This window comes from Halichoerus grypus, chromosome X, assembly GCF_964656455.1.
Source record: "Halichoerus grypus chromosome X, mHalGry1.hap1.1, whole genome shotgun sequence".
In the NCBI taxonomy this organism is placed as follows: domain Eukaryota; kingdom Metazoa; phylum Chordata; class Mammalia; order Carnivora; family Phocidae; genus Halichoerus; species Halichoerus grypus.
Genome location: NC_135727.1, coordinates 103,803,170 through 103,818,041, shown reverse-complemented (window position 1 = coordinate 103,818,041; position 14,872 = coordinate 103,803,170). Strand labels below are relative to the sequence as shown.

The following is a 14,872-nucleotide window of genomic DNA, read 5'->3' as shown; positions in this document are numbered from 1 at the left end:
TTAAGAACTGTACAAAACACAACATTAAAATTCTAAAGTGAAAAATAATGGCATTATGGCTCATTACATCCTATATTGTGGTAGTCTGAACTGTGAGTAACTATACTGTCATCCTGTCATCTCGCTCTAAGAGATCTGCTGCAATGTTTTACACAATGTCATTTATTTCATAGATATGACCACATCAAAATGTTCCAGTTTGGAAGCATATTGTAAATGTTTAAATCTGTGATCACACAGTCACCTGAGAACTACCTGCACCAAAAAACTGATCAACAACACCACCCAAAGTTCTGCTAGTAGTAACAGTTTTGATCAAACACAAGATAACACATCGAGCATTTTGATATCATCTTCCAACATTATTCTCTTCCTCATTTGTTTAGAGACAGAATTTCAAAGATTTCCCAAAGACATTGGGAGAAGATGCTAGAAACCTTTATGGAAAAATCTTCATGTTTTTTCTAGTGAAATGACTCACAAATCAATGACAGCACTTGGCCCCAGAGATGCCTCTCTCCACGTCAGCCTGGGGTGTCCTTAAAACCCTTGTATGATCATATCATATGCTATTCCAAGGCCCTTTGCTGCCATTATTCCATCAGCTTTATACCGTCACTCCCACTGAAGTTTTGCTCATAACCAAAGGATCATCTGCCATTGACGGCTTGTTCGGAATTTAATTCTATTATGTAGTACATATTCAATTAAGACTCATGCTGGGGCAGGACTCTCTTGACTTTTGTGACTGCTTATTAAATAACCAAGATGTTGTATAAGGAACAAGTGACAAATTAACAAACATGTATGAGGCTTTGAATAGCAGCCAGAATAATACCAGGTTGAATTAATTATCATATTAAATATATGCAGAAGGGGAAAATAAAATACCTGCTATTATACGGACGAGTCTTATTTTAATATACATGTTTGAAGACAAGCAGTTTCAAAGGAATTATTGTACACTCATGAGCATAGGCTACTATACTGTGCATGTTTTAAAACTGGGCTTAAAACAACATGTTTTGTGCTGGTAAATATTTTTTTTTAAGTAGACTCTCTTTTCTACAGTTGCTTTAGGTTCACAGAAAGATTGAGAAGAGTGTACAGAGATTTCCCATATACCCCTTGTCCCCACACAGCACAGTTTACCCCACTATCAACATCCCACGATGGAGTTGTACAACTGTTAAAGGGGATAAACCTATAATGATATAGGATCACCCACAGTCCATAGTTTACATTAGGGTTCCTTCCTGGTGTTGTCCATCCTATGGATTTTGACAAGAGTATAATGATACATATCCACCATTACAGTATCACAGAGTAGATTCACTGCCCTAAAATTCCTCTGTGCTCCACATATTCATCCCTCCCTCCAAACCCTGGCAACCACTTATCCTTTTATTGTTTCCACAGTTTTGCTTTTTTCAGAATGTCATATGGTTGGACTCAGACGGTATGTAGTCTTTTCAGACTGGCTTCTTACACTTAGTAATATGCATTTAGGTTTCCTCCAGGTCTTTTTGTGGCTTAATAGCTCATTTCTTTTTAGTGATGAATAACATTCCCGTTGTCTGGATGGACTCAGTTTATTAATCTATCGACCAACTGAAGGACAACTTGGTTGCTTAAAGCTTTGGCAATTATGAATAAAGCTGCTATAAACATTTGTGGGCAGGTTTTTCTGTGGACAGGTTTTCAACTCATTTGGGTAACTATCATGGAGTGCAATTGCTGGCTCATATGGTAAGAATTTTTTTTTTTAATACAAGTATGCTTTGTTTATTAAGAAGCCACCAAACTGTCTTCCAAAGTGGCTGTACTTTGTATGCCCACCAGGAAGGAATGAGAATTCCTATTGTTCCACATCCTCACCAGTACTTGATGTTAGTATTCTGGGTTTGGCCATACTCCTATGAAGGAGTGTACTGGGCAAATACTTTTTAAAGCAACAAAAATTTTGCTTTCCTAACGTGCTATTTTTCTTGTTCTTCAAGAAACAGTGAGACAATCCCCAAACCCTAAGACTGAACAGGAATGCATCTTCACATTCTTTTATCAGTTACTTTTCAATAACATAGACAACGTCATTGTCCTACTGAAAAACCTTCAAACTGTGCCTTTTCATAACACCATCAAAGAATTAAAAGCAGGAAATTGACTAGAGAGAAGTAATGAATCCTGCATCGGGTAGGTAGTTCTTGAAGACATCATCATTACTGTTTGAAAATGCAAAATATTATATCAACACTTTCTATTATATTTATATCAGTATTATTAGGAAATTCATCAAATGACTTACTGAATTAAGAAAATGTTTGGTATTAGCATAATAAAGCCTGTTAAAAATGAAATGGGATTATTTTACTGTTACATATTCTTAGAGAATCTATTCTGTTTTTCTGTGCTGATCACTATATATACACAGTTATTTTAAAAAGATACTTATTGCCCATCTGTTTTGCTGATGAGAGCCTTCACAGCATCGCCAGACACAAATTGTGTCTATGCCTGCGAGCCCCCTCAGTGTTCATTCCTTCAATTAATATTTGTGGGCTTAAATGTCAGTTGTCATGTTAAGTGACAGGCATATAATAGAAAATTACAACAACAATAACAAACCACACACTTACAACACCAGTCCTGGCCCTCTACAGCCTGTATGCTAGAGGGTCATGTAGATACAGAAAAACAGCACAGAGGAGAATCATTTAATCCAGGTTTATCTGTATTAACTCCAATTCCTGCAAAATTATCAAACACTTTTAAATTTGGATTCTATTCTTTTGGATAGAGAAGATAGAGACAAAACAGAAACCTTTATGTTAATTTTAGTATGTCAGAACAATACGCAGATATTGTCTTGTAAAACATAATGAGCTGGTTTATCTCCTATGAACATATCACTAGTATAGGGGCGCTTGGGTGGCTCAGCTGATTAAGTGCCTGACTCTTGATTTTGGCTCAGGCCATGATCTCAGGGTCATGAGATCAAGCCCTGCGTCGGGCTCCTCGCTCAGCAGGGAGTCTGAGAATCTCTCTCTCTCCTTCCCTCTGCCCCTCCTTCCAATGCGCATGGTCTCTCTCTCTCTCTCCAATAAAGAAATAAATCTTTTTAAAAATTTATTACTAGTATATGTCTGACTGTGGATTTTAATTTTGACTTTGTGAAGTTAATGAATACCAGTTGATTAAATAGAAAACGTTGAAACCTCTATAACTGAGATGGCATGACAATTTCATGCCCTGATACATATCACCTGTTTAAAATACAGAGCACTGATCGAGAAAATATAAAAAGAGAAAAAAAAAAAAACTCACGCAGTAACACAGCAGGGCTTAGACACGAGCTTGGCACCGCTGTGGATCAGACATTGTAGCTGCAGTCCTAAAAGGTTCTTTTCCCCTGACTGACAGTGTCGCTGCATTTAGGCTCCTTCACTAAGAGTCCACATATGAGAGAAGAACCAGAGTTAAGATCACTGCTTGAAGTCACAAGTTAAAGTAAAGGTCTACCCAGTAATCATTCTTGAAAGGAGAGATTACTTGAAAATTTTGCTGACCTGCCGCCCGAGGCTCTATCTTTATAGAAAACTATTAAACTAGAGATATGGGAAGAAAAAAAAGACACACCGTGATGGCAGGAAAAAACCCCAAATAAACGGACTTGAGCACTGAGTCCTCAATAACTTTAATTATTACCACAAAGCAGACACCCCAACATGCCAGTACATTATCTATTCTACGGCACAGACGAGGACAGCATCTGTCTTCATAAAGGGAGGAATAAAGAGAGGAAAAGAAATTACAAAAACAATGACACAAATGGATTAACTTGAAAGGCTCCAGAAACCTGTGATCAAATACAAGCCTAAAAAAGGCAGAAATTCATCACCACCACCAGCACAATGATGGAACCATGGATTCAGTCGAGATAAAATTATTCTCACAGAAGTGTCTGCGAAACAATTTAAAAGGATATGTTGAGAATTTTCAATAATAAAAATAAAAGAGAAAATCCAATAAAAAAGAATTTGGAGTTATAAAATAAAAGCAGGGAGAAAGTGCACGACAGAATTTGGTATCTATGAGAAAAAAACTGACTACAAATACTAGAAATGACAAACGTAGTAAATGAATCAATTAAAAAATTAAACATGATAGAATATCTAGATTGCACAAAAGATAAAATTAGTGAACTAGAAGGATAATAATGAAGAACTCATCCAGAACAGAACCCAGGGAAGCGAATCAATTTTAAAAGAGAGAATTCAAAAGATGCGAAAGATAGTCACTAATATCCAACTGTAAGAATTCCTAAAGAAGGGACTTGTGTGTGGAATTGCAGAAAAACAAGATTTAAAAATAATACCTGATAATTTTACAGAACTAAAGATAGACAAGAGTACTCAATTCTAAGTGCGCTATGAATACCAAGTAGGAAAAAGATAAATTTACACCCAGATATGTTGTAGAAAACCTGCAGAACATCATGATAAAGGAACACATCTGAAGACTTATATTAGGAAAAAGCAGGTTATATCTAAGGAAATGACTATCAGACTGCAAAAGATCTAATCAGCTGTGACTTTGTGGCTGAAAATAAGAATAGAAAATAATACACCCAAAAGAGTAATGAGAAAAAAATGCGCTGACTACAATTTGAACCGCAACTATTATTCAGAATATTTTCAGACAAGGACTAAGAAAGATTATTACCTCCATATATTCTCTGAAAGAATTACTGAAGGATATATTTCAGCAAGATGGAAAGTGTTTAAACAGTTTTTATTACTGTTAAGAGCAAGCAATGGAATAAGGCAAAATTACAATTAAAAAAACAAACTTAAGATGCCACTTCTCCCAAATTAAGTTAATATAATCCTGATAAATAGACCAACACTTTTTTAAAATGGGGGCTTTTATCAATTTTGCCTCTAATTCACATGTACTTGGATGACTAAGGCTATCTAAGAAAATTGTGAAGAACAAGGTAGGGTGCTCTGTCTTACCACATGTCAAGCTTGGCTAATGACACATCTACATTAATAGGAATGTATGGTATTGACACAGGAATTGGCAAATGAAGCACATAACAGAATAGGATGCCCAGGAATACATATGTATATATTAATCTTGACACACAATAGAGGTAGATATGTAAGTAGGGAAGAGACAGACATTTTAAAATTATGTTAGGAGAATTGCTTCTTCAATAAAAAAAATCTATGGATAAAAAATCACTAAGAGTGACTTCCAGATTTATTAAGATACCTAAGAGTAGAAGAGTAAAACTTTACTATTTTTTTTATTATGTTCTGTTAGTCACCATACAATACATCACCAGTTTTTGATGCAGTGATCCACGATCCATTAGCACTGGGTGTTGTACAAAAACTTTACTATTTTAAAAGAATACATAGAAGGAAATAACTAGAGCCATAACTCAATCAAAATACTGGCAGAGGAAAAGAACAGGAAATACAAAGAAGAGCAAATACAAGGGCTAATGAATGCAAAAGATCTAGTATCATAAAAAAGGGAATTAATAGGAGATATAATTTCACACTCATCAAACTGAGAAAATTCTAAACATGTCGATAGCTAGTTGATAAGGGCGCAAAACAAAGGGGATGCCTACACCACTGTTGTAAGCATAAACTGCTATGGCAATTCTACGAGCAAGTATGGTAAAAGGTTACGTATTCTCAGTCATTTTGTTTGTGGGACTTATTTCATCATAACATAAATAAAATAGCTCTCTTTAAATAAGAAAACAGGTGGACATGACCTATCCTTAAGAACTAATCTGTGTGTTTACCATGTCCTTTTGAAAATTCTTTATTCATTCCTCATAAAGATCCTGTATGTTTAGTATATACTTGCTTTCTTTGTTAAAAGCAAAACTGGAGACTTGTCTTTCAAATATAATGCCTTATCAATATGCATCGTTTCAGATTCACAAGTGACCTTACCCTAGTCAGAAAATTATTTTTTTCATTCTATAGAAAACCGCTTCTTTTTATTATTTGAGCATAGATTTTGAGCTAATTGATTTTAAGCTACAAAATCTTGTTTTCTATGGATTTATTCTTTTCCTTTGTTGCTAGTTTGATTTTAATTTATATATGTTTTTTAGCCCTTTAAGCAAATGGTTAGACTTCAGGGCACCATTCATAATACTATTATTATAGGATACTAATCAGACATTTATAAAAAGATGAATAAAAAGATGAGTATAGTCCCACATTCACATGGCCCCTGGGGTCAGACTGCGGGTCTCCTTGGAGCGGGGGTAGTAGCTTCAGAGTAGAGAACTGACTGCAGAAGCCAGAATCATGCCAGGACAGGTGTTTACATAGTTTCTTCCCCACTTTGACTGACTTTGAGTTGAAAGGAGGGCAGCTGAAACTGCAACCAAAGGAGGTATTATGCTTCCAGAAAAATCTCAAGGAAAAGTATTGCAAGCAACACTAGTAGCTGTTAGATCGGGCTCTAAAGGGAAGGGTGAAGAGAGATTCAACCAGTTAGTGTGAGAGCTGGAGATCAAGTTCTTCTCTCAGAATATGGAGGCACCAAAGTAGTTCTAGATGACAAGGATCATTTCTTACTTAGAGATGGTAACATTCCCGGAAAGTATGTAGACTGAAATAAATCATTATAGAAATGGCATCAAGCGAAGCTGTCCATTCCAGTGAAGTTGTGAAATCTTTCATCATGTAAATAATTTGCATATCTCTCTTTTATAATAAACTAATGGCATCCAAGCGAGTGATATCCAGTGTCTCTAAAATTAAGTTTTAGGATACTGATATAAACATTACCAAATAAAAATGTACAAACAAAAAAAGAGATGAATATGAAACCAAGTGATAGAATATCAGCACAATAATAATAATAGCAACATAACCTTATGAGAAGCTGTTTACAAAGTTAAATTTAATTTATGACCCCAAAGTAGTAAGAATGATATCAGTATGTACCTCTGGGAAACAGGGATTTCCAAGAAAAGGAAACTGACTTGTAAAGTACTTACAATTCAAAACTACATTAAAGTCCTAATTTTCTTTTGTTTAATAACTTGCACCAACATGTGAGATGAAAAGTGTGTATACAAATAATCTTACATTAAAATCTTCTCTCAAGCCTAATCTGTCAAGTGAAAAAAATATATTAAAATACATTCGACAGTCTACACTTGGACCTTGCCTCTAACAGGTCAAAGAACATCAATATTTAGCATGGTTTTTGAAGGAACCATGAACATACTACAGCCTTTGGCTGGTATGTAGATAGATAGATAGATACATAGATACATAGATACATACAGATACAGATATTGATATAAAACTGTTGAAATTTATTCTGCTAGAACAAATTGCCAAAGTACAGGTCTTTTTTTCCTGGCAGAAATGCACCATTTGGTCCATGAATAAGGTCCCACCCCTGCTAGATAAGTCTAAAAAGAAGAACCAAATATCAGAAGTCTGACAGGAAGTGAGACTTATATCTTTTAAGGGGCCAGATGATAAACATGATGCCAGAATGACAGTCACCTCAGGACAGCCTGTCATGAGTTAGGAACGATGGGATTTTAAGACCTTCAAGGTAAGTGGTAGTTCATCAGCAAATTCATCCAGTTCATTGTTATTTCCTTATTTATGTAGTTTTCAATTTTTACTGCCTATGGTAAAGTTATATCTAAGAATTTTGACCAGGGCATAACTGTGATCACACACAACATTAAGGGGCAAGACAAGGTCCTAGTTACTCTAGGGTTAGAGTGTTCAATCAACAAACAGTAAAATACACCTAAGAACAAAGTAAAATCAATGGAATCAGAGTCAAAGCTGAGGGGTCTACCCTGTTCTTCCCATGTAGAATATTTCCCTTCATTGTGAATCTTGAATGTATGCATTTTTATAAAGATAAGAAAATTCCTTTATGTATACTGATTAAAGAACATCCGCAAAGTAATCAATTTTAAATTAGTTAGCACTAGAAGAAAGGAGCAAGCTTTTTTTTCCTTATGGTCATAGGTTGTGAGGGCTAGGCCTCATGGGGGCAGGATGGGTTTGGTATTTCAGCACGGAGAAGTAATCATAATTACTTTGAAAACAAATTCATAATGCATTCAATTAAAACTTATGCCTACATTATGGACACACAGGAGCTTGTGGCCACATAGGTCTAGAAAAGTGAGAAGAGCAAACATGGAATACGGAAAAGTTATGTAGAAAATGGGAAGGAAATGATGCTTGGTGAGAATAACATATTCTCAGTGTGATAACCAGGACGGTGTACTCATTTGATGTATCACGGACCTGAGGCTTTAGGAAGCCTCTAGGCTAGGTCTAGAGGTTTTCTATCTTCCCCAGAGAATCTATCGTAGACTGGGCAAGTCTATTTATATACCAACTGTTTTTCTGATTTTTGCCTAAATCCTCACTGTCACAAGTGCACAAGATGAATTCAATCCACCCTGGGGCTCATACTAGGAACCCAGAAGGATTTCTAAGCATGCTTCAAAAGATGCCATTTCAGAAAAATAAATTATAATACTTATTAGAGGCTGGCAAATGATTACTTTTTATTCTTTGCCACAACAGAAAATAAAACTAACATATATTATTCCATAGGCCCCTTGTGAATTTATCTACATAAAGCTGCTGAGAATTTGAGTTAATAATTCTTACTTCTTCATTTTGCATTTTAGTTGAAATCCCAGGGCACTTCAGCAAAAGAGGATCAAGTAAGTTATTGTTAATTTAAAGACAAATTCCACATCAACAGAGCTACATCAAATTCTAATATCTCATTTGAAGACTCAGTTTTGCCAAATGTAAATTCATGACATAAAATAACTTAAAATACCAATATGGGTTCAAAAAAGCACTTAAATCTCTCAATTTCTATATCATAGATTCTAGGATATTTAATAAAAATTCTTTCAAGTCCTAAGATTCCATACTAATGGAATCCTCACTTAAAACTCCTGAACTTAGTATAAGCTTAATCAGCAACATAGCTTTTATTTAACATAAAATAAATATAAAACATGATATTGACAGGTCTTTTCAGTAGTAAATATTACTGCTTTATAAGCAACCCAATTAGTCACTTTTTTCCCAGATATAAATACCCTTGACATTAAGGGTTTAATACTAATGAGTCTGACTATTCTTGAGAAACATCAAAACATCAAGAAATATCAAAGCTCCACTACATCTAGAATATTGCTATTTTACTGAGACACATACATAAGTCACTTAGTCTAGTGAGGGATTCAAAATGACCCCTCCAGCCTTCTCTTTCTCAAAGCAGCCTAGATCGCCCCTTATATTTGTATAGTCAGTGATCCCTTAATTTGAAGGAAACTTCCCTCCTTCAAGACAAATACACCACCATTCATCTCTCTGCTATCTCTCCAACCTCTGCTTACCCCAAAGATAGTTGATAATGTTGACAATACAAAGATACACAAGTAAAGTGTTTTATGGAAGAGATGATTCTTGGACCAGTAAAGTTTGGGGTTATTAAAAGTACCGTGTTTTGTTTCTTGAAGTGATTCAACCCCATTATGTTCTCCAGAGAAAACTTAAGAAAGAAACCCTACAGAACTATCTCATTAAGTACAATGTTCAATACCTCATCAAGTAGGAGTCAGAGGTTTAACAAAAAGTGACGGGTAGTTAACTTGAAATAAGATAGAGTCAACAAATACATAATGAAGGCAGACTTGAGGAGAAAAACAATGTCTTGGGGATATATTTTCATTTAGTGACAGGACAGAGAGGTACTAGTTCAGCCAGGGGGCCAACCATAACTGAGCATGAGCTGAACAAAGAACATTAGGAAGCATTTTTAGTTCTATAATAATAAGCATGTAGGACCAGACTGTTACTTGAGCATTTCTACTTGAGAGGAAACAGCTCAACAAAGAAGAAGGAGTAATAAGAAACAATTTGTAAAGCACAGACAAAAAGCCTGGTATTGCAGAGAATATATGCCAGGCACATATTACAGAGCAACTATTCCATTATTCATCTGTCATAGTTTTCTTTTTCTTTCTTTCTTTCTTTCTTTCTTTCTTTCTTTCTTTCTTTCTTTCTTTCTTTCTTTCTTTCTTTCTTTCTTTCTTTCTTTCTTTCTTTCTTTCTTTCTTTCTTTCTTTCTTTCTTTCTTTCTTTCTTTCTTTCTTTCTTTCTTTCTTTCTTTCTTTCTTTCTTTCTTTCTTTCTTTCTTTCTTTCTTTCTTTCTTTCTTTCTTTCTTTCTTTCTTTCTTTCTTTCTTTCTTTCTTTCTTTCTTTTTTAGTGAAATATAGTCCACACACAATGTTACATTAGTTTCAGGTATACAACACAGCAGTTCAACAACTCTATACTTTATGCTCTGATTTCCTCAAGTGTAGCTCCCATCTCTCACCATGCAACACTATTACAGTACTATTGACTGTATCTTTTGTTCCCATGACTTCCTCATTCCATAATTAGAAGCCTGTATCTCCCATTCTCTTCACCCTTTTTGCTCACCCCCCACCCCTCCCCTCTAGCAACCTTCAGTTTGTTCTCTGTATTTATGGGTCTGGTTCTGCTTTTGGTTTGTTCATCTGTTTTATTTTTTAGATTCCACATATAAGTGAAATCATATGGTATTTGTCTTTCTCTGACTTATTTCACTTAGCACAATATCTCCTAGGTCCATCCATGTTGTCACAAATGGCAAGGCCTCATTCTTTTTTATGGCTGAGCTGTCAGAGTTTTGAATTCAGGTGAGATCATGGTTAAAAATTATATGGGGGTGATATAATATAGTGTGTGTGTGTTTAGTGACAGACTTTAATACCTTTATAAATGACTTGAGTTTATACAATCATTAAGGATCTGATAGGGGTCTGTAATTGTTCAGTTATACTTCACTGCATTTTATGAGTGGAATTATATGGTTTAGTGGTATTTGCAAATTTGGAAATTTGCAAAGGTCTCAGGAAATATACCTTGGGGCTGCTGAGAGTTTGTTTTAGATACATGTATAAATGAGCTGGCTCCATAAGACTTTCTTTATGATAGCTTTATAATCATCACCAAAATGGATAGTAACTACAGGTGACTGAAGGGGGCTATGCTTTCTCTATCCTGCCCTGTTCAACACTATACTTGGTTTATGTCTCTGGTGCAATAATGCTTATGTTTTTCGTTTGCCTTTTTATTCCTGTTTTCTGGTTCTCATTGTTTCAGACATCATTAGCAGGTGTTGAGAGAAAGAAAATATTATTGTACAAGGGTTGAAAATATCAAGCAAATGTAAATGGTCTGTTTTGTTTTGTTTTGTTTTGTTTTAAGCCCAAACTGGCTTTTGAGTGACAGAGTGGTAGATCTGAGTAAATTAAGGTTCAGAGTTTATCCTCCAGCAAGAGAACAGGAAACAAAATTGAGAAAGAATGACAACCCCACACCACTCTACCTACAGGCACAGCAGAGGAGGATCACCAAGGCTGAGGACAGGAAGTGCACACTGTATCCAAATTCTCGGCCCAACCTGGTCTGGATTGCCCCAGTGGGTCCTTCTGCTTCTGCAATACATTGAGGCTATTACAATCAACCCCCTCCCAATAGAGGGAAAGTACACTGACTCCCAGACAATGGTGAGGCTTTAAAGATAGCTTAGGCACCTGGGAAGAAAGTGACTAGCAGCAAAAGGCATACCATTAAGCTTGTTCTCACCTAGAAAAACGTGTAACACATGCCAAGTGTATCTAATCATATGGTCAATAAGTGGTCTTCAGTAAAAGATAGCAAATGAAAGCAAAAATAAGGGAATGATACATAAACAACAGTAATTCCAATGGGAGCAGCTAAATAAACTATTAGCTTAAGCAGAAAGGATCAATATGATACCACTGCATTCTTTTACTACATAAATTATAGATAGCCACTAAAAATACATGAATAGAATCTTGGCTATATTTATTATAAAAAAAAAACTTTTCAAATTTTTAATATCTGGGGTTAAAAAACAAAGGACTTTTGCCACCCAAACTAAGATTAATTTGTTACTTTAATATTCCAAGTATCTTAAAAAGGTGTCACTTATGACAATATTTTAATGCTAATCCTCTTTTCTTAAAGATCTAAAAAAGAGGGGTGCCTGGATGGCTCAGGTGGTTGGGTGACCCGCTCTTGGTTTCGGCTCAGGTCATGATCTCAGGGTCCTGGGATCGAATCCTGTCTAGGGCTCCCCGATCATTGGGGAGTCTGCTTGAGGATTTAATCTCTCCCTTTCCTTCTGCCCCTCCCCCCAATTGCAAACTCTCTCTCTCTCAAATAAATAAATCTTTAAAAAAAATCTAAAAAAGAAATTATAGCAATTACTGTCAGTGAACATTTATTGAATATGAAGTAAATACATAATATTGTATTGAATGCATTACCAATATTAAGTTGTAATTCTAATATTTTCATAGTGTAAAAGTTACTTTATACATATTTTTTTCTTTTTTAATACCAAAAGTACCAAGGACTTCTCCAAAAAATTAATCTCATTTTACTATTAGAATTGCTTATTATTTAATATTTTACACACAAATAACTATTGAAGGTCTAAAGAATGAACGATTCTTATTTTTACCTAAAACTGAAAAAAATGCTCATGAAATACCTAATATTTGTCAGTACTAAATACTGTGAGCAATTATCTCTTTATCTCTCTGTCTCTCTCCCATATGTCTCTCATAAAGTTGAAGTAAGTCATCAACCTATTGAGAGTGTTTCAAGGTAGAATCTTTTTTAAGGGTCAAGGTTGAAACTACACTTACTGTGGGGGAAATGACTGCAATTACTGCCCTATATTAGGATCCCTACTTATGACCATGACATTAAAATGAGAACCAACACAAGCAGACTGTAATTAGAGGTGGAGCCACGCATGATCTGCGTCTCCACGGTGGTCTAGGGAAGAACTGAAACCATATGGGTCAAATCATGTCTGTGAGAAAAGACAAAAGGAAGAACAGCGACTGTATAAGGTGAGAAAAATATAATAGAAACAATTAGAAGTGATCTTTTTATGACACCATTTGAGGGTTTACCACAGATGGTTTTACCAAATTAGTTAGTGCTAAAGCAAAATACAGTGATGAGGATGACTCAGATTTATCTTAATTGGGAATGTGGGGTAGTAATTAAGGTTGCTTTGGATTTTAAAGGGGTTAGACTATGAGTGAGTGTAAAAGTTGAAATTCCTACAAAAGGTGGACATTGGACTTTAGGAATGCAAAAACAAGCAAGGAAAGAGATTGGAGACAAGTTGTGGATATTGGCAGGTTTTTTTGTTTGTTTGTTTGTTTGTTTTAGGTTTTTAAATTGTTATTTATTTGAGATAGAGAGCAAGAAAGCATGAGCAGGGGGCAGAGGAAGAGGGAGAAGCAGGCTTCCCGCCGAGCAGGGAGCCCGATGTGGGGCTCAATCCCAGGACCCTGGGAACATAACCAGAGCTGAAGGCAGATGCTTAACTGACTGAGCCACACAGATGCTCCTGGATACTGGCAGTTTTGGGGCCTTTCGGTATGCCATTGAAAAATTGACAAATCCAGAAATAATTAAAAACCTGTGGATCTTAATCACCATCAAGGTAAAAAATTGTCTTGTTCACCAGTGTATTCCTAACACAAAGTAAGGTATGTGACACTCTCTAAACACTTCTTGAATGATTGACTGATTGCACATTCTAAACTGCTGTACTGGTATCTCCCACCTTTAAGCATTACCCAGAGATGGTAATAAGTAATAAAGATAACGGGTTGCAATCATCCCTTCAATCCAGGCCTACCCCACAGCAGAGCTCTGAACAACAATGAGACATCCAACAGTGACCATGTTCTGACATGTTTTGAACTTGTCTAAATTAAAGTTCCAATATGATACTTCTAACTTTGGTTAGAATCTCAGAATAATGCATTTTTATAAATAACAGAATTTTTTTTAAAAAAGAAGCATTTATCATGCAAGAAAAAGGACAACACTTCTTCAAGAATAATAATCAGTCAGTGGCACCTTCTTAATGAGAGGATTTATATCCCATTGTTTCCAGTTTAAATGTCAATGTGCGTACATATAAACATTTGGAAAAACAGGTTTCAGTAGATCATGCTATGTAAAGGTCATACGGACCTTGCAAATATTGCTGCATCTCTAACTAATCTCATCCATTTCTTGAGTTCAAATATCAAATCATATCCCTTTCCACAACCCAGAATTTTCAACTTCTGATAGCGGATCCGACAAGTTTCACATTCCACTCTTTTTAAGAGCTCGTATGAAGCCATGTGCAATTAGCATATGTTCTACTGTGGTATGCTCTGTCAACACCAGCTCTCTGATCAACGACACACCCTAACTGTTGAATCATCAAAACGCTACAGCAGTATTTTACAACTTCAGTTATGCATAATGTGAAGTAATATGCATGCCTGCCCTCTGTAAATATAAGAGGCAATTTGTTTAGCTCCATGTTTTATTTTGCTTTCAGGATTACACTACTCACTGACTCCAACAAAAGCAATATAATAAGAAATACTGCCTCACAATACCACAGCTCTGTCCATCAATAGCAAAAATTCTCCATCTTAACACCAGTGCCAGAAGATGAATCTGATTATGCTAATTTAGTGATTGTATATGGATTCACATATTCAAGTATATATAAGAGAATACAAAACAAACACAAATTAGATAAGCAGTGCGATTACTGAAGTTTTTTTCAAAGATCTTGAAGAATGTGTTTGAAATCATCCAACATAATCGTACCATTAAAGAAAGCCAGGGAAGCTCAGAATGTATATGATTAGCTCAAGGTCACACAGGTAGGCAG

The 14,872-nt window shown here is 35.5% G+C and overlaps 1 protein-coding gene and 1 pseudogene across 1 annotated transcript in view; one reads left to right on the top strand and one right to left on the bottom strand.

Moving 5' to 3' along the window:
• Nucleotides 1–14,872, bottom strand: part of DMD (dystrophin) — a 2,185,421-nt gene that overhangs the window by 2,093,978 nt on the left and 76,571 nt on the right. The gene's annotated exons all lie outside the window — the stretch shown is intronic.
• On the top strand, nucleotides 6,342–6,652 carry LOC118527683 (10 kDa heat shock protein, mitochondrial pseudogene; annotated as a pseudogene).